Source organism: Oryctolagus cuniculus, chromosome 5 (genome assembly GCF_964237555.1).
Source record: "Oryctolagus cuniculus chromosome 5, mOryCun1.1, whole genome shotgun sequence".
Lineage (NCBI taxonomy): Eukaryota > Metazoa > Chordata > Mammalia > Lagomorpha > Leporidae > Oryctolagus > Oryctolagus cuniculus.
The window spans coordinates 1,373,119-1,400,937 of NC_091436.1; the positions used below are offsets into that span (position 1 = coordinate 1,373,119).

General features: G+C 62.8%; 1 protein-coding gene across 2 annotated transcripts in view; it reads right to left on the bottom strand.

The window, feature by feature from the left end:
• SMOC2 (SPARC related modular calcium binding 2) overlaps window positions 1-27,819 on the bottom strand; it is a 135,871-nt gene that overhangs the window by 95,354 nt on the left and 12,698 nt on the right. The window lies entirely within an intron of this gene.

Consider the following 27,819-nt stretch of genomic DNA (forward strand, 5'->3'; position numbering starts at 1 on the left):
CACACCGCTGCATGGCCGAACCCCGCTCCTCCACACGGGCCGCGCGCACCCAAACCCCGCTCCTCCACGCGGGCCGCGCGCACCCAGACCCCGCTCCTCCACGCGGGCCGCGCGCACCCAGACCCCTCTCCTCCACACGGGACGCGCGCACCCAGACCCCGCTCCTCCACACGGGACGCGCGCACCCAGACCCCGCTCCTCCACACGGGACGCGCGCACCCAGACCCCGCTCCTCCACACGGGACGCGCGCACCGCTGCACAGCCAGACCCCGCTCCTCCACGCGGGCGCGCTCCCCCGCCCGGCCGAACCCTCATGCATCCACCCGGGACTCGCACGGACGCGCTGGACGCGCAGGCTCACAGCTGAATCCCAGACCCTCTGTGCTGGACCTGCGGCCCGCTAGGCACACACCCACGGCTCAGCCACAGCCGCCGTCTCTCCGCTCTTGAGCAAGGCCTGGAAGGCTCCCCGGTCCTCAGGCACCTCTTCGCTAGTGCCGGACACCTAAGCGCCAGCCTCTCATCCGAGACCCCAGGAAGAGCCGGCGCACAGGGCCGGCGGACGCTGACCACCACGGCTTTCTCAGGCTGCAGTGGCGCGGCCGTTTGAGGTCTGGAAGGAAGGGCGCCCACTGGACTCTCGGCCAGCTGCCCAGCGCCCACAGGACAGCGAGCTGCGGGTGGCGGCGATGCTGACCTCCTCCTGTCCCGGGCCCACAGCTGGTGCCCAGTGAATGTTTGCCCGTGGGGGTCGCTGCGGGGGCAGGAGCGGAGTCTGAGTAAGCAGGCGTGGGGACACGAGGCGTGATGGACGACGGCAGAGTGGAGTGGAGTCAGGCTTCACCTGCTTCACCGGCCAAGCCCTGCCCAGGGAGCACCGTGGGTGCCTCCTGCAGCTGGGAAAGGAAGCAGATCCGTTAACCGCTCACCCCACGCTGAGCCCGGGGCCCAGGCAGCCACACACCCCCTGCGGCTTCTTACGGAAAAATCGCACGCACGTGCAGCCCCTGGAGGGCTCCAACCTGATGACAGACGCCTGCTGTGAAGCGGTTCAAGAGCCGTGTGCCCGAGGAGGAACCCCGGATGCACACACGGCCTTCCCTCGCCTCCCCGCCCCGTGAGGGCCGGCCAGAGTCAGCCCTGTGACAGCCGCCCTTTTCTGGGTGGGAGGTGGGGCCCTGAGTCCCCCACCGCGGGGCGGCCGCCGTTTCCCCTTCCATGCCGCCTTCTCACAGAGGCCGGCGCGTCGCGGCTGGCAGCACACTGCGGAGGCGCGGCCAGAGCTTCCGGCCTGGCGCCTGCTCCTTTCAAAGCACTGAGAGCGAGCTGCGCTAAGATTCATGTTGGGGAACATGAGCGTGACCTGGAAGAGGCAACGGGCCCAGCGCAGAGACACTGGCTAACGGGCTTCTCACCCACACCGCGGACTTGTGAGTCTTTTCCACGGAGGATCGACCAGGGATCCAGAGCAGGAGGCAGGAAGCCCGGCCTGGGAGCAGCTGGGGGTCCCGGTCGCCCCTCACTCCGGAGGGGAGAGACCGCGTGGTGCAGGGGGTGGGGCCGGGCAGCTCACGGGCAACCCCCGCTCCTGAAGGAACGTGGCAGGCCGGGGAGCAGGTGTCTCCGCCTGAGCCCTCCCGGGCTCGACGTCACTCATGTCCGCGTGCCCCTCCTGCCCACGGCTCTGCCTGTGCCCAGCCGTCCTTTCCTTTCCAGGCCGAAATGGGAGGCCCAGACGGAGCCGGAATCTAAGGGTGCTGGGCTGCTGGCGCGGTGGGGCCGTGGCTGAGGCCCCGACAGGCCCGCGGCTCAGGGCAGGACTCCAGCGGCAGCGTCCACTCCCTGCAAGATGCCCCGGCCCAGGACTCACAGACCCCACGCCCCATCATACGTGCCCACTGCCTGCCGCGGGCCACGGAGCCCCGGCAAAGGGAGAGAGGCGCCCCGGGGGCGGGGGCAGGGTGGGTGCGGGGCTGCCCAGGCTGTGGAGTCCACCAGGCTCTGAGGCCCACGGCTCGGTCGCAGAACCCGGGGGAAGGGCACAGAGCACGGATGGGCACAGGAGCTTCTCGGGCGCCTGACAGGACCCTAAGGGCGATGCAGCCCCCAGTGGCAGTGCCCGCGCTGGGACAGCGAGAAGCAGACAGAGGCCTTCCTCCCTGCACTGCCCCCAGGGAGCTGCACCACCGCCGGCGCAGGCTCACTCTGAAAGGAGGCCCTGCCCGGGGCGCCCAGAGGGGCTGCAGGCCTGGCCGCGAGCCCGCCCGGCGTCCCAGTCTGCGCCCGGCTCCTTGCGCGCCCCTGTCCCTGGGCCCCCCTTCCCTGCTCCGCACGTGAAGACGGATTCCTTGGATTTTTGGGAGTCCTGGTTTGTGTGCGGTGATCGCCAGGCGCGGCTCCGACCCAGAGGGCTGTCCTGCTGTCCTCACGGGCTCGGAGTGGAGCTGACTCTGCCCCTGGCGGCACTATCGCCGCTGCCGCGATGCGCAAGTGAACCTCACAGACAGCCGGAAACTTCTGGAAGCCCTGCCAGCACCAGCCGCCGACAGCTGCTGCGAGCCTTCAGCCGACACCTGCCAGCTGCCACGGCCGGTGTGTTTCCTGCGAACCCAGCGGTGCCCTGGCGAGGCCGGAGGGCTGAGGCCAGGCCAGCTGCGGCTGCAGTCCAGCCGATCCCCTCGGTCCCCTCTCCACCTGCTCGGAGCAGCAGCCGTTGGCCGCACAGAGCTGTGTGCTTTACGTAGAGGGGATGAATGGAGCTGAAAATGGCACGCGCCGCATCTAGTCTGTGGCTGCTGGACAGCGTGGGTCTGCGGGCGTCCTGCCGCCCAGGGCAGGGCTCTGTTGCCGGAACACCGGGCAGCAAAGGCCCCAGGGGTCGTGACTCCCTTAAGTTACCTCCTAAACTCCAATCTCGCCCAGAAGGTTGAAGAACCGAGCGTTTGCGCCAGGCCCGTGGCTGTGTCACGACCCAGCCGAGAAAAGACTCGTCTCAAAATTCGCTCTTCTGGTGACAGAGCAGAGAGACACGCACTAATTACGGGGGAAGAGGAGCTCGGGGCTTTCACGGAGGGAGAACCGAGGGGCCCAGCGGGCTGCAGCGTTGGTGGCACAGGGTGGCCACACAGTGGCCGGCTCTGATGTCCTGGCCAGGCCAGGCGGCTGCTCCTTGCCAGAGCACCTGGCAGTCAGGGTGAAGGAGACGGACCCACGAGTCCTTTGCAAAGCTCAGGGTCACTGAACGGAGCTGGCCGCGGGCGCGGGCAGAGACACGGAGAACTCGCACTCAAGGTCGGCTTGAGCTCCCAAATCCGAGTTTCCCAGAGCACTTCCCGGTCACCGGGGCCCCGGCCTCGCACCGGCAGGTGCTCTGCATGAAGAATCACGGCACGTGCACCCGTCCTCTGCACTCTGCAGACGCGGGGGACGCAGAGAAAGTCAGGTTTCCAGAGCTCCAGAGGGACCCCAGAGCCCCTGGTCAGCAAGGGTCACACCGGCACAGCGGCCACGTCTGCCACGGGGGCTCATCTCCCCCGCAGGAAGGAGGCGGGGAGGCAGCGATGGGAAAGGGTCTTTCCTTGGACAGTGAATGCGCACTTTCTGGCTGACTGGAAAGACGGCACAGCCTGCCGCCAGGAGAGCTCGTGTCCGGAGCCTGGCTGCTCCTCTAAGGGGAAGGACTGCCCTCCGTCACTCTCCGTGCCCCGCCTCAGCCCCGCCCAGTGGGGGCTGGATTGACCCTGGACTTGTGCAGAGAGGGGCATCGCAGGAACCAAGGACCCTCCATTGGGTCCCAAAGGCAAGGGGGCAGCTGCCCACCTGGGCGTGCACGGCTGCAGCTGCAGACGGCAGGGGGCCCATGCAGGAGACTGGAATTCAGGGCCAGGAGCCAAGCCCGCTTCCCCTCCCCGGGAAACACAGAGCAAGCCCGGCCGCGCCCCACCCGCTGCTTGGTGCTGGGATCCGCGGCTCCAGCCCGCGGCCTGCCCCATCCCCTGCGGAAAGAGTGGCACAGCACCCATGTGAGGAACACACATGCTTCAGCTTAGGGCCGCTGCGGGTCCTGGGGCCCCCGCCCCACAAGGAACTGGCCTTCCCAGCGAGCGAGAGGAGGCCAGGCGGACACGCAGACACTGCCTTCCCCACCTTCCTGGCAGTCGGGGGAGCATGCTCAGTGTGCGTTCGCTTATCCGGAAAGACACTGGTGGGCGTTTCCACGCGAGGAACATGCTTCCATCCCAGCCCGGAAAAACGCCGCGTGGGCGTCACAGCCAGAATCTCGAAGGCGGGGGCAGGCACAGGAGTCTCACTGTTTTTGTCAGTTTGCTGAGTGGACCAGCACCGCATGCCCACGTGTGTGCTGCAGCTCCTAGGACAGGCTGGCCACAGGCCGGCCACCCACCCGCTCCCCACTCCCACAGGACAGCCACCCACCCGCTCCCCACTCCCACAGGACGGCCACCCACCCGCTCCCCACTCCCACAGTCCGGCCACCCACCCGCTCCCCACTCCCACAGGCCTGTCACCCACCGGCTCCCCACTCCCACAGGCCGGCCACCCACCCACCCGCTCCCCACTCCCACAGGCCTGTCACCCACCGGCTCCCCACTCCCACAGGCCGGCCAGCCACCCACCCGCTCCCCACTCCCACAGGCCGGCCACCCACCGGCTCCCCACTCCCACAGGCCGGCCACCCACCCGCTCCCCACTCCCACAGGCCGGCCACCCACCGGCTCCCCACTCCCACAGGCCGGCCAGCCACCCGCTCCCCACTTCCACAGGCCGGCCACCCACCCGCTCCCCACTCCCACAGGCCTGTCACCCACCGGCTCCCCACTCCCACAGGCCGGCCACCCACCCGCTCCCCACTCCCACAGGCCGGCCACCCACCAGCTCCCCACTCCCACAGGCCGGCCAGCCACCCACCCGCTCCCCACTCCCACAGGCCGGCCACCCACCGGCTCCCCACTCCCACAGGCCGGCCACCCACCCGCTCCCCACTCCCACAGGACGGCCAGCCACCCGCTCCCCACTCCCACAGGCCGGCCACCCACCGGCTCCCCACTCCCACAGGCCGGCCACCCACCCGCTCCCCACTCCCACAGGCCTGTCACCCACCAGCTCCCCACTCCCACAGGCCGGCCAGCCACCCACCCGCTCCCCACTCCCACAGGCCGGCCACCCACCGGCTCCCCACTCCCACAGGCCGGCCACCCACCCGCTCCCCACTCCCACAGGCCTGTCACCCACCCGCTCCCCACTCCCACAGGCCGGCCACCCACCCGCTCCCCACTTCCACAGGCCGGCCACCCACCCGCTCCCCACTTCCACAGGCCGGCCACCCACCGGCTCCCCACTCCCACAGGCCGGCCACCCACTGGCTCCCCACTCCCACAGGCCTGTCACCCACCGGCTCCCCACTCCCACAGGCCGGCCACCCACCGGCTCCCCACTCCCACAGGCCGGCCACCCACCCGCTCCCCACTCCCACAGGCCGGCCACCCACCCGCTCCCCACTTCCACAGGCCGGCCACCCACCAGCTCCCCACTTCCACAGGCTGGCCACCCACCGGCTCCCCACTCCCACAGGCCGGCCACCCACCCGCTCCCCACTCCCACAGGCCGGCCACCCACCCGCTCCCCACTCCCACAGGCCAGCCACCCACCCGCTCCCCACTCCCACAGGCCAGCCACCCACCCGCTCCCCACTCCCACAGGCCAGCCACCCACCCGCTCCCCACTCCCACAGGCCAGCCACCCACCCGCTCCCCACTTCCACACCCTGAAGAAGCCTCTTGAGCAGAGCTCACCACCTCCGGGAAGCACAAATGCCGGGAAACGGGCCGGGAGAACGTCAGACCAAGAGAGGCGTGAGGCTTGCCCTGCCCAGACTCCACTGCAACCGAGGGCGGTTCCAGGGGCAAGGACGCCCGTGCGGCATCCGCGGCGCAAAGCCTCCTGGGGCGGCCCCTGCGCGGCGCCGAGCTCTGTCCTCAAGGGGCAGCTCCTTTGACGTTGCTGTCAAAGCCACCACCGAGCAGGAACCAACAAACGTAGCAACGATTAACAGCTAAGTCTAATGCACACTCAGATGGGACAGTTTCTCAGCATTTAATGGAGAAAGAAAAGCTAGGATTTATACGCTTCTCTGAAAAATAAAATGACAGCCACACTGCCGACTTGTTTGTCCACAGACAGTCTCAGCTGAGAGCTTTCGCCACGCCTACCGTGATCACGCTAACGTGTGAAGCTGATGCAGGTTAAAGCTTCAGTCCTGTACAGGGCCGAGTCTCAGCTCGGGGGTCCACCCTCCTCACTGCCTGGGTGACGATTCCCTTTGGTCTTGGCAGTCCCTCACTCGCCCCACCTCGGCAGTCCCTCACTCGCCCCACCTCGGCAGTCCCTCACTCACCCCACCTCGGCAGTCCGTCACTCACCCCACCTTCCGTGCACACACCTCTCACTCCCTCACGGCAGGAGCACCAGGAGCAGGCGCGTGGCCGCCCTCAGCAAAGCCACCCCGGAGGGTGCCTGCGCGCAGACTCCCTGCTGAAGGCTCGCGGTGCCCAGCTGCCTGTGTCCTGGGCTGGGGCAGACACATCACACCCCTCCCCCTCTCTCGTGTTGTTTAAGCCTCGCAAGCCCAAGTCCCAGAAACCAAGGAACTTTTCTTCCAGAAAGGCAAAGTCTCATTCAAGGCAACGGACACATCTAACGGCTGGGGAGGGAGGGGCAGAGCACGCGTGTGCATGCACACACACACACACACACACGCGCGCGCGTGCCTCCTGTCATTGTCCACGTTGTGTCCTGCAAAATCAGACTGGCTCACACACGCCAGACCCCCAGGGGTCACTGTCACCCGTGTCCAAAAGTCCATTTTGGTGAAGCCAGGTCACTCCATAAAGACTGTCCTTCCATCGCGTGGCCCGGGGGGCCCAGGGCTGGGCTGCCTGCCCGGCAGCCTCACCTCTGCCCAGGGACCTAGGTGCTGATGTCCACACACCTGTAGGGTGGCCGTGGCAGGTCTGACCGGCACCAGGCTGCTGGCCCTGGGGTGGCCGGCGTCCTTCCTGTCTGTGTACCTTTCCTGCCTTATCGAGGCCGGCAGGTGGAAGTGCTGTGACGTGGGAGAGCGCCACACCTGCTGTGCACCTCACCTCTGCGTCCTGGAGGACGGGACGAGCCGGGAGCCGGGCACTGACGCCGGCCGGGCCTCCGTTTCCAGCGCGGTTCCCTCTCCCGTCAGGTGGGTAGCGGCCCCCTCTCTGTTTTCAGAAGTGTCCCATCAAACGCACCTGTGCGCCTTCATCCACGAGCAACACAAGGGCAGGGCCACACGGTTCTGCCTCAGTGAGCTCCTGAGCGGCCCCAGGGCAGCTGGACCCTGCCGAAGGGAGTCCGACTTACAGGAATTCTGTTTAGAGAGAGAATCAGGCTCATCAGAACAGAGCAGGAGCGTGCGAGCAGCTGTAAAACCGTTAAAAACAGAATTTTAGCTCCGTCAGCCATACCTGGACTTAGTCCAGAAAAGACTTACTCACTCACTACTGGCTTTGTGATTCCTGAAGTCAAGGTTCCTGCTTGATTTTAGAGCCTATATTTGGCCACCAAGCAATAGCTCTTCAAAAACAACAAAACAAAATCACAACCAAGTAGACTCAAATAGCGTAAACATGCCTATGGCTCATGTGGGCAAATATTTTTATTTTAAAAAATTTTTTCCTTACTTGCATTTAATTGAAGGGCAGAGCAAGATTTGTCTATCTGAAAGGAGAGAGAGAGGGAGGGAGGGAGGGAGAGAGAGAGAGAGAGAGAGAGGTGGAGACAGATCTCCCAGCTGCTGGCTCACTCCCCAGATGTTCACAGCAGCAGGGCCTGGGCCAGGCAGAAGCAGGAGCTGGGCCCCCGGTGGCTGGCACCCGACCCCTGCGTCAGCGCCGCTGCCTCCCGGAGTGCAGGCTAGCGGGAAGCTGGGATCAGAGCCGAGCCGAGCCACCCCGGGCACTCTGAGCGGAGCAGGCAGAGACCGTACCTGGAGGACCCAACTGCCGTCTCGATTTAAATGTTCACTAAGCAGGCTCCTGTCCCGGGTGACCCCAGCTCTGCCTGCCTCGGCAGCAGCCGTCGTGGGATCTCCGGGCGGCACTGACCACACACACGCTCTGCAGGGGGCCCCCACCCAGCGGCCAGGACCAGCTCAGTCCCGTCCCGTCCCAGGCCCTGCCCTCGGCGCTCAGCCAGGAGTCAGCTGTTCTGAGACCAACGTCTCTGCATGACCTTAGCACCCGACATTACACACGCACAAGTTAACTTGATTTCACTCAGAATAAAACCAACATCTGTCCGTCCTCGTCGGTCTCTTGCCTCTTCCAAATCCAGATCCGGCCGGCTTCCAGTGGACCTGAAGCTGAGGCCCAGGCGGGTCTGCAGTGGGTGGGGCAGACTGCACAGGGCATCAAGGCTGGGTTCCCACAGCTCTGCAGGAGGTCACGCCCCTCCCCGCCCGCAGCCCCGCCACAGCCCTCCCCTGCGGCCGCTCAGGGTGAGCCGGAACTCAAGTCCACGTGCGGCCCAGCCGCCAGCACACAGCCATCCTGGACAGGGTGGCAGAGGGGACATCCCACGGGGCCCGGACTCCTCCACCTGGGCCCTGAGAAGCCGAGGGGGCCACGCAGGCATCCACTGGCCCTCGCCTCTGAACTCTCACCCAGAGGCCGCTGTTCTGGGTCACGGGTCAGCAGGGAGCACCACTGAGGGATTTCTAAGACCCCACAAGTTCTGAAGCCTGTACTCCTTCCACCGACAGCCTGCCGGTGACGAGGACATGAGCCACCAGGGCAGCCGCCGCCCCTGAGTCCACGTCTGTCCCACGCGTGACTGGGACAGCCCCTGGGGCCCGCTCCCCTCCTGGGAACTCTGAGAGAAGGGGCTCCTGCTTCAGCCACTCCATCGCGGCTGCCCTGGGACCCCAAACAGGAGAGAGGCAGGGGCACGTGGACGGGCATCCACGGGCCAATGAGACGCCGCCCATCGCACGGCTGTCCACACTCGAGTCCGGATGTCAGCCTCCCGACCTGGTGAACTTCGCTGTGCAGACCTGGAGCTGACACTGCGGCTCCGCGACAGTAACGGCAGAGCAAACAGCGGGACAGGCGGTCTCGCCGCAGAAGCCCCCAGCCCAGGGGGCTGTCCCCTTGCCTGCGTCGCCCCTCGACGGTGCACAGATCGGAAAGGAGAGACCCAAGGGCACAGAAAGAAACCCGGACTTGCATCCCAGAGCACGGACCCCCGGGAACGCACAGGGCGCCCCGCAGGAGTCAGAACCTCTGGTCAGTCGCCGCCTCGGAGGCCGGCTCGCGAGCGAGGACCACGCAGCTCGGGGGGGGGCCGCAGAGGCCCCCCTGGAGTCAGCAGCACACAGAGCAGCCCGGGCTGCCCGGCAGCCTCCGTCGCTGCCGCGGCTCCTGGCGCTCACCGCGGGGAAGCCGCAGCCAGGAAAGGCACGGCACAGTGCTTCTCTCTCCTGCTCAGACAGCAGGACGCACATGGACTGAGCATCCAGCTGGGCCGAGAGGCCGGCTGGAGGCCCAGGAGAACGGAACAGGAGAGTGACGGCCGGGAACCTGCGGCGCCCTGTGGGGTCTGCACGCCCAGCATTCTGACGGCTGGTGCTGAGCTGCCTTCCAGCAAACGAGTGGCACCTGCCTAGAGTCCACGCACGCCCTCCCACACCCTGCGTCCTCTCTGACTCCTGGCGGCACCTAACAGCACACCCACGGCACCTCGTGCACTGGCAACCCGCGGAGCGCTCACATGTGGGACATCCAGGTTTAGCTCCTGGAGTATTTAAAATCACTTCCGTGCACGGTTGCGGAAATCTGTGGATAAGGACCTTGGGGACGGGGGGCAGCCTCATACGGGCTCAGAAACCTTCCAGAACGCCGGTCATCTCCGGACGTCAGCACCCCTCCGCTTTTATCCCTGCAGCTGTGGAAGTCTTGGAGCCAGAAGTGTGAGTTTCCCAGCTGCGTCCTCTCTCCAGATCTGTCATCTCTTGAGATTCATGTGAGTTTTAGGATGGGTGTGCATTGACCGAAGCTGGGGAGGCCTGGACACTCCAATGGCACCGAGCCTTCCGCCACCCCCGCGGCTGCACTTCCCATCAGAGGCAGCTCCATTCATCCCATGAGTCCCCTCGGGGTCGGCTGAATTCCGCAGCACTTGAGCCTGATGTTGCCGTGAGTAGAAAGGCTCCCTGGCTTCCCCCGAGGTTCTCACCGTGAATGCACACAGATAAACCGATTCTGTGCTCGAGGCTACTTCCCACGGTGCACTGAGTTCACGTGCGCCTTCTCACGAGCTGTTTCTGTGGGATCCTCTAGGGCTATTGACACACAAGCAGGACACCTGTGAACGGATCATGCTCCTTCCTTTCCAACGTAAGTGCGTTTATTTCTTCTCTCGCCTCGTTGCTGTGTCTGGAACTTCTAGAATTATGGTGAACAGAAATGTTCAAAACAAGGATATTTGCCTCATTCCCGATGTCAGAGGAGAAAAGTTTCAGTCTTTCATGTTATGAGTTCGTCCCCGGTTTGTTGTATGCTGAATGCTTCTTTGACATCTGTCACTGTATTAGCATTTTCCCCAAGCTTTGCTGTGGAATGCCATATAACAGGTTGGTTTCATGTATCGAACCATCCTTGCATTCCAAGAATAAATCCCATTAAACATTGTGCATACTGTTTAATACGCTGCTGAATTAGGTTCACTGCACTGGGGCTTTGTTGAAGATTTTGACGTCGGTGCTTATAGAGGATATTTTCTTGTCTGGCTTTGGTATCGGGACAATGCCAGCTTCCTAGGAAGAGTCCGGAAGCTTCCTGTTTTTTAGAGGTTTGGGGAGCGTTGAGAAGGGCGGGTGTTCCCGGGACACTGTGCAGCACTCCCCAGCGAGTGGGTGGGTTTTCTCCTTGCTGCTGTCCTGCTACTGGGAGTCTTGATGACTGGATCAGTGTCCCTGTTGGTTACAGATCTACTCAAATGTTCCCTTTGTGACTTAGTCTTGGTAGGCTTTATGTTCTTTAGAATGTGTCCATTTTATCTAGGTTATCCTATACACATGGTACTCTTATAATTCTGTTTATTCCATTGAACTTTTGTTTCCGATTTCAGCAGTTTGAGTCTTCTTTTTCCCTCATTTATCTGGATAAAGACTTATCAGTGTGTTGATCTTTCAAGGAAGCAACTTTTGACTTCACTAGTTATTCTCTATTATGTTTCACTTCTCCGTGTATCTTGCTCCAGTCTTGATCATTACTTCTTCCCAACAACTATGGGTTTATTTGGTTCTATTTGAAAGTCAGAGCAACAGAAATACAGAGACACAGAGAGAGAGAATCTTGCATCCACTGGTCCATGGCCCAGATAGCCACAGGGTCCAGGGCTCCAGGGCTCCAGGGCTCCAGGTCTCCCAGTGGCTGCAGGGGCCCCAGCACTTGGGCCGTCTTCCGCTTCTTCCCTAGGGGCATTAGCAGGTAGCTGAATCAGAAGCAGAGCAACTGGGACAGGAACCTATGCCCTGCTGGGCTGCTGGTGCTGGACTCTGAGCCATGACTCGCTCTGAGCGGATCCACAGTGTGGGAACCCCGGCTGCTGCCCACACTGGATGCCCTAGAAACGTCGGCGACCTCTGACCCAGCCACCCCACACCCCAATCACACAGGAGGACAAGGTCAGAAATGCACACAAGGGCTCACGCACAGCGCTTCTCTGGCAGTATTATTTATAGAAGCAAAATCAGAAGGAAGTTAAATATCTACAACAAGGGCGTGGTCAAACCACGGACTACAGAAATCCATGCAGGAATCTGGCAACACATTTAGCATCACTGAAATATGCAGGAAATGTGTGTTATTTATTTTCCAACAAAAATATTTAAAATTGTAAATGTAGAATACAACCCAAACTTATAAACTCCACACATGATTGCACGCACACGGGTACAAAATGCTGTCCCGTGAAATTCTAACCATTTAGACTCTGGGTAATACAAAGCAGACCTCCATTTTCTTCTTTGCATTTTTATAGTTTCTAAATTTCTGCGTTTAATCTGAATTATTTTTTCTTTTTTTCTTTTTCTTTGACAGAGTTAGACAGTGAGAGAGAGGGACAGAGAGAAAGGTCTTCCTTCCGTTGGTTCACCCCCCAGATGGCCGCTATGGCTGGAGCTACACCAATCTGAAGCCAGGAGCCAGGTGCTTCTCCTGATCTCCCATGCGGGTGCAGGGCCCAAGCACCTGGGCCATCCTCCACTGCACTCCCGGGCCTCAGCAAAGAGCTGCCAGTCCAGCAACAGGGACAGTATCCGGCGCCCATATACGATGCTGGTGCTGCAGGCAAAGGATTAACCAAGTGAGCCATGGCGCCGGCCTACTTTTTCTTTTTTTAAACAAACTCATTTTCATGTACTTTTTTTACCTTATTAAACACTAACAACCCACTGGAAGACATGTGTCAATAGCAAGGTAGGGGCCAGCACCGCGGCTCACTAGGCTAATCCTCTGCCTTGCGGCGCTGGCATACCGGGTTCTAGTCCCGGTTGGGGTGCCGGATTCTGTCCCAGTTGCCCCTCTTCCAGGCCAGCTCTCTGCTGTGGCCAGGGAGTGCAGTGGAGGATGGCCCAAGTCCTTGGGCCCTGCACCCCATGGGAGACCAGGATAAGTACCTGGCTCCTGCCATGAATCAGCGCAGTGCGCCGGCCACGGCGGCCATTGGAGGGTGAACCAACGGCAAAGGAAGACCTTTCTCTCTGTCTCTCTCTCACTGTCCACTCTGCCTGTCAAAAAAAAAAAAAAAATAGCAAGGTAGGAGAGCAATATTAGTTATCAAAAACCATACCAAAGGCAAATATAGCAAACATCCACCTCACCATAGGAAATGTGTAGTCCATGCCCCCTTTCAGAAAGTATGGGTTTTGTTCATGTAGTGAGAAGTGAATCCCATGCGTAAGTACTTTAAAAGTTTATGGGAGAAATAATTAAAAGATAAGCTTATGTGAGTGCAAAAAACCCTACATCAGACGGCAGGTAAGAGGGCACGTCTGCTCACTCTGCACCCCTCCACGGCCACCCCAGGGGGGCTCTTCCTGCACCCTCCTCTCACTCACACACACACACTCATACACTGACACACTCTCACACCTGACACACTCACATTCACACACACTGACACACTCATGCCCTCACACTCACATACGAACACTCATTCATGCACACACCAACACAGTCACACACAGCTTCACGCACACACACACATTCATTCACACACACGTACACACATGCAAATTCCCTCACACACACTCATACACCCACACATTCACACTGACTCACATATTGACACAGATACACACGCATACACTGACACACACTCACACTAACACACTTTCTCACACTGACACAGACACACATTCCCACATGCTCTGTACTGACACACTCATACCCACAGTCACACACACTGACACACACACACACTCGTGCACTGACACACTCACACACACTCGTGCACTGACACACACCCACGTGTACAGTGCCAGCTCTCCTTCCATAGCTGCAGTGGCCTGAGTGACGTCTGTCAACCCCAGTGGCTCATTTCCAGGGACAGCGAGGGCCCCCTGCACGCATCCCCCAGACCTGCTCCGTCGTCACCAGAAGCAGCAGATCCTCCGCCTCGCTGTGCCTGCAGCGCAGGGCACCGCCACAAACCCCGCCCCCAGGCACCCAGGGCTGCTCCGCACCGCGCTGATGGGGAGGGGCAGAGGCAGCAGCAGTCAAGGCCCCCAGACTCGGGAAAGTCAACACAGCCACCCGGGCCTCGGAGCAGGCAGAGCAGGTGCCACCCAGGGCAGGCGCCACCTTGGTCCCGCAGCACCTGGAGCCATCCCAGTGCTGAGCTTGCCATTGAGCACCCTCGGCAGTGCCCCATGCTGGAAGAGCTCAGTGAGAGCGCATCGCTCAGCTCTGTGCAACCGTGGACACGTGACCAGCAGCCCTCCCGAGGGAGAGGGGGAGAGAGGGAGAGCGAGACAGAGAGAGTTAGAGAGACACAGAGGCAGAGAGAGAGAGACAGAGAGAGACAGAGGCAGAGAGACACAGAGACAGAGAGAGAGACAGAGGCAGAGAGACAGAGAGACACAGAGACAGAGAGAGACAGAGAGACACAAAGGCAGAGGCAGAGAGACACAGAGACAGAGAGAGAGACAGAGGCAGAGAGACAGAGAGACACAGAGACAGAGAGAGACAGAGAGACACAAAGGCAGAGGCAGAGAGACACAGAGACAGAGAGACACAGAGGCAGAGAGAGAGACACAGAGACACAGAGGCAGAGAGACACAGAGACACAGAGGCAGAGAGAGACAGAGAGACACAGAGACAGAGAGACACAGAGGCAGAGAGAGAGACACAGAGACACAGAGGCAGAGAGAGAGACACAGAGGCAGAGAGAGACAGAGAGACACAGAGGCAGAGAGAGACAGAGAGACACAGAGGCAGAGAGAGAGACAGAGAGACACAGAGACAGAGAGAGACAGAGAGAGACAGACACAGAGGCAGAGAGACACAGAGACACAGAGGCAGAGAAAGAGAGAGACACAGAGACAGAGAGAGACAGAGAGACACAGAGGCAGAGAGACACAGAGGCAGAGGCAGAGAGAGAGAGACAGAGAGAGACAGAGAGACACAGAGGCAGAGGCAGAGAGATGGGCATTGAAGAACAGGAACAAAACAGCAGAGCGGGAGCTAGGTTTCGTGTATCCCATTGCAGCCTAGTACTGTAGAGTAAGGAATAAGGATTTGCCCATTTTCCCCCACACTATCGGTAAAAGGGGAAAAGAGAAAAGCACCCGTAATTTCGACTGTCACCCTAACGCCTAACGCCCGCCTTGGCAGGAACGCCTGCATCCCCTCCCGCTGCATGGCGGCCACCATCAGCAGCGATGCCCGATGCGTGACAATCCCGTCACTTCCCCTGAGGAACCAAGGCACCCCAAGGCGGCAGCCGTTTAGCCCCTCCACGGTGGGGGTCTGGCCCACCCTGCCAGTGTGGCTGTTCCCTGGCCCCACCACGGTGGGGAGTGGAGGTCTGGCCCACTCCGCCAGTGTGGCTGTTCCCTGGTCCTTCCATGGTGGGGGTGGGGGTCTGGCCCACTCTGCCAGTGTGGCTGTTCCCTGGCCTCACCGTGGTGGGGGGTGGGGGTCTGGCCCACCCCGCCAGTGTGGCTGTTCCCTGGCCTCACCGTGGTGGGGAGTGGAGGTCTGGCCCACCCCGCCAGTGTGGCTGTTCCCTGGCCTCACCGTGGTGGGGAGTGGAGGTCTGGCCCACTCCGCCAGTGTGGCCGTTCCCTGGCCTCACTGTGGTGGGGGGTGGGGGTCTGGCCCACTCCGCCAGTGTGGCCGTTCCCTGGGGCAGCTCCTGCCAGTGCTCCCACAGGGGGCCCTCTGCCCTCCTGCAGCTCCCAGCAGTTTTTTTTTTTTTTTTAAAGATTATTAAACACCACTTTACCTTTTAAAAGAGCAGTGCTGGAGTCGTCAGGGGGTGCTGGCCTAGGAGGGGCGCATGGCCAGGTGGCAAACAATGGAAACAGAAACCGGTACTCACTACCCGGCCAGGAGACTCCAGGGAGGGCACCAAGATGCTCCCGGGCGGGGAAGGAGAGTCCACAGCAGGGGAGGGACAGTGGGCCCTCACCTGACCCCACAGGGATCAGCTCCAAACAGAGGGAGGCCCTCGCGGAAGAACTAACACGGACGGAGGACAACATGGAGCGACGCCCTCGCGCTCGGGTTTGCTGGTGCTTCCTGGACAGGCAGCAGACATGCAGGCGGCGGGAGTGAAAAGAGGCGAGTGGGAGTTCGTAAAAACTGTCAACTTCTGGCCCTCGCTGCGGCGTAGCACAGCCACCCTCTGCAGCACTGGCATCCCGTATGGCTGCTGGTTCGAGTCCCAACTGCTCCACTTCCGATCCAGCTCCCTGCTAATGCACCTGAGAAAGCAGCAGAGGACGGGCCAAGTCCTTGGGTCCCACGAGGGAGACCTGGAAGAAGCTCCTGGGTCCCGGCTTTGGACCGGCCCAACTCCGGCCATTGCAGCCATCTGGGGAGTGAACCAGCGGATGGAGGACCTTTTTCTCGGAATCTCCTCTTTCTGTAACTTTGACTTTCAAATAAATAAATGAATAATTTTTAATTTTATTTATTATTTTGTTTTAAAGATTTATTTATTTATCTGAAAGGCAGAGTTACAGAGAGGCTGAGGCAGAGAGAGTGAGCGATCCTTGGACACCCATATTCATAGCTGCGCTACTCACACCAGCCACCAAGTGGCCACCACTGCGTGCGCATGGGTCAGCAGCACGCGGTCAGCGCACGCACGGGCCGGTGCTCAGCCCTGATGAGAAAGAAGGTTCCGACACCTGCTACCCAAAGGTGGCCCTTGGCGCCGTGGTGCTGCTGAGACAGGCAGAGAGTAGGGTTCCACGTGTGTGGGGCACGTGGGGCGTGCAAACTCGGAGAGCCAGCCAGCAGAGTGCGGATGTCGGGGGCAGGGCCGGGAGCGGGGGAGGGCGGATTGCTGGGCCTGTTTCAGCTTAGGGAGGTGAGCGAGCGTGTGCCAGACACAAAACCTGCAGGAGACGCGCGTTTCCTGCTCACGCACCTGATGTGACAAGGGTTAGTAAGTGGCACAGCGGGCTAAGCCGCTGCCTGCAAGGCCAGCACCCACACCAGAGCGCCACCCCAGCCCCAGCCGCTCTCCTCTATCCCGCTCCTAACTCTCGCACCCAGGAAAGCAGCGGGTGACGGTCTGAGCGCGTGGGGCCTTCCCTGGTCTGAGCGCGTGGGGCCTTGTGCTCCGTGCAGGAGGCCCCAGGGGGTTCTGGGATACTGACTTCAGCCTGGCCTGGTCCCAGTGAAGTGAACCAATGGATGGAACACGTCTCTCGCTTTCTCTCTCTCTCTCTCTCTGTCACTCTGCCTTTCATATAAATAAGCCTTCAAAGGTGCCTCATTAGCACAGCAGGTACCGCGCCAGTCTCATGAGTAAGTCTTCGCAATCATCCTCACTAAACGTGTGCATCTGGAAGTCACAGAATTGAAATCTGGCAGCTGCAGTAGACTGTGACAAGCTCTCGGGATCTCACATCGGGCGTTTGTTGTGTGTTTCGTGTCTTGGTGAAGATGTTATCCTACAGTTGCCTCAAAGCGCGGGGGAGAGAAACTAGACTTCTTCCTAACGTGTGCTTTGGCACCTGTAGCGATCGGTGTGTCTAATGTGTCTTCACCAGCAAATCAAACGGCAGAAGGGATGGCCCTGGGAACCCTGGAGACGGAAACCCTCTGAAACAACACGGCTCTCCTGTGGTGCCATCGCGGCGCCGAGACCTCAGATGGAGGCACAGGTGGAGCCCCAGCAGCCTGCTTCCCATCCGTCTGCTAACGCCCTCGGGAAAGCAGCAGGAGATGGCCCAAGCGCTGGGGCCCCTGCACCCACGTGGGAGGCCCAGATGGGGTTCCAGGCTCCATCTGCGGAGTGAGCCGGCGGATGGCAGGTCTGCCTGTTCCTCCCTCTCTCTCCAAAACTCAGCGTTTGAATAAACAAGTAAATCTAAGCAGGAAAGGAGAGCAAAGAGCTGCTGGCTCCACTCTGCAGATCCCGGTGGGCGCTGCGGGGTCTCCGCGTCCGTGCTCTCCTCCGGCCCAGGGGCCCGCAGCCCTGCGTCCCAGTCGCAGCCAAAGGCCAGCGTGGGGGTGCAGTGCATCCTGAATTCCACGTGTGTTTTCTGTGCGTGGATCAGAGACCATCATCGCTCTCATGTAGCCCCCACCCGATGGCAGCAAGACAGACCCACACACGACAGGAGCCAGCGCTGGGGATTTCTGCTGTTTTCTTGCCGACGGGAGACGGCGTCGCTAGCTGGCCTGGGAGGGGGCGTGAGCAGCCCTGGCCGTGCGTCAGCACGGTGTCTGGGCAAATGTCGGCACTGACCACTGCGCTGGCCGAGAGCCAGGGCCTCAGCTCGCCTCCCCAGAGAGGCCAGGCCCTGGCTCCCTGCAGGGGCTGAGTGCACGCGACCAGGGTGCGTCGCTAACAGGCAGAGAGGTTCCGAAGTCACCTCTGTGCTGCACCCCGCCCCTCTGAAGCCGACGGCCCCTCAGTCACCCTCCTCAAGGCCGGTCCCCAGGTGCGGTTTTGCTGGGCTTTCCTCACTGCTAACCAGCTGTGCACAGCCTGGAAGTGTCCAGAGGGTCCTGCTGTGGCTGAAGTCGTCCCCTGGCCTCAGGGCTGCCCCAGCAAGCCGGGCGAGTCCCTGGAAGCCAGGGATCCCACCGGGGTTAAAGACCTCTTCCCAGTCTGGGCCCTCATGGGCGGGACGCCGCCCTCAGCCTGGACAAGGAGGCCCAAGTTCTCAGAGACCAAGGGAGAAGGACAGCACTGCCCCATCCTGCGGCCGCCCCTGGGCCAGGGGAGGAGGAAGACGGAGGCGGAAGTGTGAGAGAATCCCAGGGCTCAGGCCACCCCAACCTGTGTGACCTGTGTGACCTGTGTGCCTGACCCAGAAAGGCCGACCTGCAGCACTTGATGGCCAAGGTCAGTTATCATGGAATCTGCACACCGCCGAGAGCACGCCTGTCCGAGAAGCGGCTGCAGCTGTCACGCGTCAGCGGCACCGCCGGGGGACAGGGACCGAGCTCTGCACGCTCAGCCTCACCGCCCAGAGCAGCTCCCCGGCTCCTGGATGGTGCTACAGGACGCTGCTCTGAGCGTCTGTGGGTCCAGAACAGAGGGCTCCCCGGCCTGCAGCCCGAGACCGACCGTGAGTGCTGCAGGAGCCCGGTGGAAGGTCCTCCCCGCCTGGTCCCGCCCCCGCTGGGACCAGGGATCTCTGCCTCCCACCCCTGCTGTTGAGTAACCGGCTTTGGGCGGTGATTCGGCGTGCTGCCTGCTAGGAACCTCAGAAGGAAACCTCCTTGGTCAACAGAGAAAAGTACCCGGTCGCATCTCTGACCACCGCACCGGGCAGCTGTGTTGGGACGAGATTGACCCGGGGAATGCACGGTTCTGTGTCGGCGGCTGTGTCCCCTGCAGTCAGGGTCACAGAACCCTGTGAGGACGGACGTCACCGCACCCTGACCAGCGCACCTGCTGGGGCGCTGGACCCTCAGGCTGGCCCTCCAGCTCTGCATCCCCCCGTCCCAGGCACGCAAGGCTCAGAGCATGAGAGGCAGGCGCGGACAGAGCCGCCCTCTTCCAGGAAGAGCGTCCGGCCCGGGCCAGTGTCCAGGGCGCTCCCGATCGCTGGCCCCGCTCCCCACCCTGCTTCCTTCCCACAGCCCAGCCGTGGCCGCCGTGGCCGTAAACACCCTGCAGGTGCGCCCTACACGGAGCTGGGGTTGGAAGAATCTGTCCTCCGGGACCAGCCGCGGCAGACGGCCCAGACCAGCGCATGCACCATTGCTATGACAAATATGCTTTCTTCCTGAGACACTGGGAAAGGAGCCCTGGCCGAGACAGGGAGGAGGAGGCCGGAGCCCCCCACGCCCGCTCAGCTGATCCAGCCACTGACCACCACCCCCCCGACACACACACACACACACACACGCTGCCCAGAGGCAGCTTCTCAGTGGTCAGGGTGGCCTGGAGAGCCGGCGGGGCGGGGGTCCCTCACCTGATCCCCAAGGCTTCACTGGTTGCACGCCAGGCCTTCACAACACCTGCTTCCTGCAGGCTCGCTCGCTCTCTCTTTTATGTTTTAGATTTATTTATTTATTTGAAAGGCAGTTACAGAGAGGCAGAGGCACTGAGAGAAAGAGAGAGAGAGAGAGAGAGAGAGAGAGAGAGAGGTCTTCCATCCGCTGGTCCACTCCCCAGAAGGCTGCAACGGCTGGAGCTGTGCCTGTCCGAAGCCAGGATCCAAGAGCATCCTCCAGGTCTCCACACAGGTGCAGGGGCCCAAAGACCTGGGCCATCTTCCCGCTTTCCCAGGCCATAGCAGAGAGCTGGATCAGAAGTGCAGCAGCCAGGACTCGAACCAGCATCCGTATGGGATGCCGGCATTGCAAGCGACAGCTTTACCCGCTTGACAATAGCACCAAGGTGCACAGCTCAGGAAGCCACCGGGCCAGGCGTCTGCGTCCAGAGCTCTAGCACTTGGTCACTAATTCCTGCACCCTCTTCCTTCACCGGCACAGAGCCTCGTGTCCTGGCTCTCAGCTAAGTCTTGACACCCCGAGGGGACCTCGTGGGGAGCTCACAGACTCGGGGAAAAGCAGGGCCCCCACCTCTGCTCCTGGGGGTTGAGGCTCGGGTGCACACCAGCCTACACGGCAGCTCAGGGAGGCAGAGGGGAGACTGCAGGCCACAGCTGAGGCTCCGTGCCCATCTTCTCACGCAGTGAGGGACACAAGGGCCAGGAGAAAACACATTTTCTCTGTTTTTTTTTTTTTTTAAACAGGTACTGGGGGCTGGCGCTGTGGCGTAGCAGGCTAAGCCTCCACCTGCTGTGCCGGCATCCCATATGGACGCTGGTTCGTGTCCAAGCTGCTCCACTTCCAATCCAGCTCTCTGCTACGGGAAAGCAGTGGAGGATGGCCCAAGTGCTCGGCCCCTGCACCCACGCGGGAGACCCAAGGAAGCTCCTGGTTCCTGGCTTCAGATCTGCCCAGCTCCGGCCTCTGCAGCCATTCAGAGAGTGAACCAGCAGATGGAAGACCTCTCTCTCTGTCTCTCCCTCTCTGTAACTCTGTCTCTCAAATAAATAGACAAAATCTCTAAAATAACGTATGCACTGAAGTTTTGGCAAAAGTGATGGTTAAATGAACCTGCAGACACAGCACACGCACGGCAGGGTTCTTCTTCCTTGGGGTGGGTGAGCTCTGAGCTGCAGCCTGCCTGGGGCTGGGGGGGTCTCCCAGACTGACATCCTGGGTGCACCCTGGGGACTGGTTCCTCAGCCTGCCAGCACCGGCATCGGCACCCAGGGGAGCTCGTTCGTGCCCTGGGCTGGCAGCCCAAGCCCCACGGGCACCCGTGCTGGCTCCCCGCCTGGACTTTCTGTCCCTCTCTGTTCTCCTCAGCACCATCCAGACCCCGGGACCTTCTGGGGAGCTGGAATGAACTGGACAAGTGCAACCCGCAGAGAAGCCGGGACGGCTCTGGACCGCCGCCCTCACCGTGCACAGGTGACTCTGCCTGGCACTTTGGCAGAGACTGTGCTAAAACTGAAGAGCGGCGAGGGCACGGGCCAGCAGTGAAGACATCGGTTAAGCCACCAGGCCCCACTGCCGAGCACCTGGGCCCCACACCTGGCCCCTGACTCTGGTTCCTGCTAACGCACACCCTGGAGGGCAGAGGTCGGCACACAAGGTCCCTGCCACCCCTGCGGGAGACCTGGCTGCAGCCCTGGCCCAGGCCCAGCTACGGTGGCCATCTGGGAGGTGAACCAGCAGATGGGAGACGCCTCTGTCTGTCTCTGTCTCTCTCCACCTCTTAAATAAATAGATAAATAAATGACACACTTAACCGAACATTCAGGAAACTGCACCTGACCCAGTCCCTGGCGCAGCAGCGCGAGGCGCTTCGCATTCTCAGAGCACCCTCTGTGCTCACACGGTGGGCGTAGACAGAGCTGCCCTGCGACTGTCTCTGACGGGAGGAGGGCCTGCCGCTCAGCCACGTGGAAACACCAGTGGACGGTCACCCGGAGCTGACATCAGAGCGAGCGACTTGAAATCCCAGGAAACACCGCAACACCCAGAGGCACCAGGAGCGCATTCTCTGGCGTCTCTACAGGAAGATCCTCTTCCTGTCTGAACACACACAAACCCCTGCGGATGAAAAGGCGGCCCCGCACCTGCCCACGGAGACCTGGCCGGGTCAGGAGGGCGGCCCCGCACCTGCCCACGGGACCTGAGCGGGGTCAGGAGGGCGGCCCCGCACCTGCCCACGGGACCTGAGCGGGGTCAGGAGGGCGGCCCCGCACCTGCCCACGGGACCTGAGCGGGGTCAGGAGGGCGGCCCCGCACCTGCCCACGGGGACCTGAGCCGGGTCAGGAGGGCGGCCCCACACCTGCCCATGAGGACCTGAGCCGGGTCAGGAGGGCGGCCCTGCACCTGCCCACGGGGACCTGAGCCGGGTCAGGAGGGCGGCCCCACACCTGCCCACAGGACCTGTGCAGGGTCAGGAGGGCGGCCCCTCACCTGCCCACGGGGACCTGAGCCGGGTCAGGAGGGCAGCCCCACACCTGCCCACAGGACCTGTGCCGGGTCAGGAGGGCGGCCCTGCACCTGCCCACGGGGACCTGAGCCGGGTCAGGAGGGCGGCCCCACACCTGCCCATGAGGACCTGAGCCGGGTCAGGAGGGCGGCCCTGCACCTGCCCACGGGGACCTGAGCCGGGTCAGGAGGGCGGCCCCACACCTGTCCACGGGGACCTGAGCCGGGTCAGGAGGGCAGCCCCACACCTGTCCACAGGACCTGTGCTGGGTCAGGAGGGTGGCCCTGCACCTGCCCACGGGGACCTGAGCCGGGTCAGGAGGGCAGCCCCACACCTGTCCACAGGACCTGTGCCGGGTCAGGAGGGCAGCCCCACACCTGTCCACGGGGACCTGAGCCGGGTCAGGAGGGCAGCCCCACACCTGCCCACGAGGACCTGTGCCGGGTCAGGAGGGCGGCCCCACACCTGTCCACGGGGACCTGAGCCGGGTCAGGAGGGCAGCCCCACACCTGTCCACGGGGACCTGAGCCGGGTCAGGAGGGCGGCCCCACACCTGCCCACGGGGACCTGTGCCGGGTCAGGAGGGCAGCCCCACACCTGTCCACGGGGACCTGAGCCGGGTCAGGAGGGCAGCCCCACACCTGTCCACGGGGACCTGAGCCGGGTCAGGAGGGCGGCCCCACACCTGCCCACGAGGACCTGTGCCGGGTCAGGAGGGCGGCTCCGCACCTGCCCACGGGGACCTGTGTCGGGTCAGGAGGGCGGCCCCACACCTGCCCACGGGGACCTGTGCCGGGTCAGGAGGGCGGCCCCGCACCTGCCCACGGGGACCTGAGCCGGGTCAGGAGGGCGGCCCCACACCTGCCCACGGGGACCTGAGCCAGGTCAGGAGGGCGGCCCCACACCTGTCCACGGGGACCTGAGCCGGGTCAGGAGGGCAGCCCCACACCTGTCCACAGGACCTGTGCCGGGTCAGGAGGGCGGCCCCGCACCTGCCCACGGGGACCTGAGCCGGGTCAGCAGGGCAGCCCCACACCTGCCCACGGGGACCTGAGCCGGGTCAGCAGGGCAGCCCCGCACCTGCCCACAGGGACCTGTGCTGTCTCAGGACGGCAGCCACACACCTGCCCATGAGGACCTGTGCCGGGTCAGGATGGCAGCCCCACACCTGCCCACGGGTCTTGTGCCGGGTCAGGAGGGCGGCCCTGCACCTGCCCACGGGTCTTGTGCCGGGTCAGGAGGGCGGCCCCGTACCTGCCCACGGGGACCTGAGCCGGGTCAGGAGGGCAGCCCCGCACCCGCCCACGGGTCTTGTGCCAGGTCAGGAGGGCAGCCCCACACCTGCCCACGGGGACCTGAGCCGGGTCAGGAGGGCGGCCCTGCACCTGCCCACGGGTCTTGTGCCGGGTCAGGAGGGCGGCCCCGTACCTGCCCACGGGGACCTGAGCCGGGTCAGGAGGGCTGTGTTTCAGGGTGCACGTTCCCTCACCTCCTCACTCCGCACTGCTATCAAACGCCACACATCCACTTGCACCGATTGTATCCGACTGAGAAATCCCGCACACTCTCTGAAATCGTGGCTCCTCCTGTCCCTTCTAGAACACAGGAAGTCACAGACAGCTGCCCTGTGGCTGGTGCTGTGTCCATCAGAGCTTCCTCGTGGACTCCCCGTGGCTATGAGATTTCTGGAAGGCACCCAAGGAATGGAAAGGGGGCCTGTCCCGATGCCTCACGGACAGACTCTCCCCTCCCATTTGCATATTGGCTTCTCCCTTTTGGGGTCAGTGGTGATGTTAAGGACAGAGCCTCCTGGGCCAGCTCCGGATGACAGCCAGGTCCCAGCTCCCTGGGGGAATGGGGACCTTTGCCCACCCAGACCCCGTCCTCGTCCTCCAGCCAGCAAGGGTGACCCTGCGAACGAGCCCAGTACCAGGAACCCTGGCAGAAGCACAGCCATCGGAGCTCACCCCCGCTCAGCCACTCCGCACCTCTCCGAGGGCAGGGGCTAAACCACGTGGTATTGGGGCAAAGCCGGCTAAGGCTCCAACCTGCCTGCGCGCCCGACGTTTCAGGGACATGGGCTCGAGGACCCTGGGGAGGCGGCTTCTCACCCTGCCCTGTTCTCGCCACGGCCCCTCACAGCCATGTCCCTGGGGGACAGTCACGTCACAGACTCCGTGTCCTCCTCCAGTCTGTCCAGCCCCCACGGCCTGGAACAGGAGCCCCGGGAGGAGGCCTGGCCTTGAGCTCGGAGGTCTGAGGCCAGGGCCACCTTTCAGAGCAGCTGCACCGCTGACCGCTGAGCAGACTCGAAGGAGGGGCCTCGGCAGAGCAGGGGGTGGCCGAGCCCCTCGGGGCCCCAGGAAGGGGACTCCGGAGCACACAGCAGGCCCCAGGAAGGGGACTCCGGAGCACACGGCAGGCGCTTCCAGTAGGGGCCACTCAACGCAGCTTCCGTGCAAACTGCCAAGGACAGCGGTCACGGCCCAGCACGGACCTGGGCGTGGGGATGGGCTCAGTCACGTGTCACATGGCTGCACGGATGGGCTCAGTCACGTGTCACATGGCTGCACAGAGGGGCTCAGTCACGTGTCACATGGCTGCACGGAGCGGCTCCAGGGACCTGCCGTCCGTGGAATCACAGGAAGACAGCACAGCAGCAACTCTCGGGGACCCGGGCTGGGCGCAGCACACCAACTCCTCCCTAAGTAAAACTCCAAGACGGGGCGCGAAAGAGCGACAGTGCTCCGAGGCGCCCAGCAGTCCCTGGCCAGCGAGCCCGCTCACATCACGGCTCTGATCACGCCCAGCAGCCCGACAAACAAAGCCGCAGCCCGAGCTCCGCCCACCGACACAGTGGGAGGACGGGGCAGGGGCGCCCCCCACGCCCTCCCTCTCAGCACATCTGCCCCGCGGCCAACCTACAGACTGGACTCCGAGAAAGACGTGGACCACAGCAGGGGTCCGCCTCCTGCAGCCTGTTCACGGGCCCAGGTTTTAGCGAACTCCAACCCGCTAAGGGCGTCCCTGAGATGCAGCACCAGCTGCCTGTACGGCCTCTCGCCAGAAACCATGGGCAGTGTGACCGGGAGCCCAACACCTCCTGGAGGACACACGTGATTCAGACGGAGCAGAACCCAGGCCGGCGGCCACCACGCGGGCTCGCCTGCTTGCCCACGGCCTCAGCCCCGCGCGGCCCTGGCCGGCCTGTGCTGGGAGCGGCCCGGGCACGACTCCCGGCGCTCATCTTCTAGGCATCTGGAGAATTCTCCCAGATCCGCAGGATGCTGCTTCCCAGGTCCTCTCGGATGGGGCGCTTCCTGTCATTGACCCAGATTCCTCCTTGCATCCAGCGAGGCGGAGAGCTGGGCTGGAGCTCGGCCCCGGAGCAGGAGACGCGGCCACAGATGAGCTCAGGCCCTGGCTCCCGGCCTCCGTCAGCTGCACGGCTCCCAGCTAACCCGCTACTGCCGGGAATTTGCCGGGCCGCATGACCTTGAACCTCACTTCCTCACCTGCAGCGTGGGAGCACCCACCGCTCGCTCGGGGCTGCAGGCACCGGCCCCACAGGGGAGCTGATGAGAGCCTTCTCGGATTCCGTCTGCATTTACTTGAAAGGCGGGGAGGGAGAGGGAGGGCGAGAGCCCTGTGATCCCTCCTGGCTGGCTCGCTCCCCGAATGCCCTCGGTGGCTGGGGGTGGGCCAGGCTGAAGCCAGGAGCCGGGAAATCAGCCCAGATCTCCCACATGGGTGGCGGGCACCCAGTTACTGGAGCCAGGGTGCTCATTAAACCTGGAGTTGGGAGGGGAGCCAGGAGCTGACCCTGGGCGCTCCAAAGTGGGCGGTGAACACTTTTTTTTTTTAACAGAAAATTTATTTATTTATTTGTGACAGAAAGGGAGAGACAGAGAGAGAGATCCTCCGTCTACTGGTTCACTCCCCAAATGCCTACAGCAGCCAGGGCTGGGCCAGGCCAATGCCAGGAGCCAGGAACTCCATCCACGTCTCCCACATGAGAAACAGGAATGAGAGAACTTGGCCGTCAGCTGCCGCCTCCCAGGCTCCCGGCGAGAGGCTGTGGGGGAAGAGCAGAGCAGCCAGCACTCAAACCAGGTACCCGGAGTTTGACGCACAGCACCCAGCACCCACCCCGGGGTACAGAGCAGCCAGCACTCAAACCAGGTACCCGGTGTTTGACGCACAGCACCCAGCACCCACCCCGGGGTACAGAGCAGCCAGCACTCAAACCAGGTACCCGGTGTTTGACGCACAGCACCAGCACTCACGCGGGGGACGCAGGAGCCTTAAGCACTGGGCTCCCCGGTGAACTCGTTCTGACCAGGGCTCTGGACATCGCAAACATTACAGGAATCTTAGCTCCAATTACTCAAATTTCCACACTGTTAATTACACCAAATTAACCTGCATAACTATGCTAATTCCCAAGACACAGTGAACAAAACAAACTAGCGTCTGGTTGTCATGAGATGAAAATGAGCGCAGGATGCATCCAGCCAGACACCCCCGCTTCCCACCGCCTGGGCAGGGGCGGCGCACCTGGACCACCCCTGGCTAGGAAGGCCCCCTGGGCGACCACACCCAGGGCACAGCCAACACCTGCCGTCCGCACAGGTCCCGGGAGCCCACACCCCACCTACAGCCACCAAGGCGAAACTGAGGTCACACAGGACTGGGATCCACAGAGGACCCCGACCCCACGTCACAGCACAGAATGAGGAGCCCAGGACTCTCTCAACCAGGGCGCTGGCCCCACAGCCACTGGGGGCACCGTGGGCCCAGCCCCACCACTGCCCCCACCTTCCCGACAACTCACCCTTTCTGGACACAGTCTCAGAGGCCTGGGCGCCTGGATTCCACGCTGGGGTGCAGCACCCCGGGCGTCTACCAGCCCCTCTGTGCTGGCCCTGGAGAGAGGCAGCAGGTGGGGCACAGGACCCCCTTTATAACTGGCCACAAACACAAAGAAATAGAACAGGAACGTTTCCACGCCTTCGAGGAGAAAGCGGGACCGAGAGAGAACAGGACGGTTTCCGGGAGACCCGGACCCCCACTCCCCCGTGCCAACCCACCTGGTCCATTCCCAGGCTGCACGGAGCCCCGGCGGGCGTGGCCGGGGCGGCGTCACAGGCCCCGCCCCCTGTGCCAGGAGGGTTGCTCAGCATCGTGTGATTGGCATCTGGCACGCATGCGTTCACAAGCGGGGCTCCAGGTCACTCTGTAATTACAGGGCGCACGGAGACAAAACAAGGCATCAAGTCTCGCGGCCGAGCGCGGCTGGCGAGCGCCACTTGCCGCGGAGCCCACCGCCGCCCGCCGGCCACGGGGTCACCGGGTTTTTGTTGGACTTTGCTGTGGTGCAGGATGGGAAGCCTGCGTGCAGCCGAGCTGCGCTCATCCACACCTCCCTCCCAACGTGCTCCCCTTCGCCCGGCAGCGAGGCTTCCCGGGAAGCGCCGGCTGGCCCGCACCCTGGAGCGGGGCACCGTCCACGCGGCGGGAGCGCAGAGGGCGCACGCCTGCTCCCGCACAG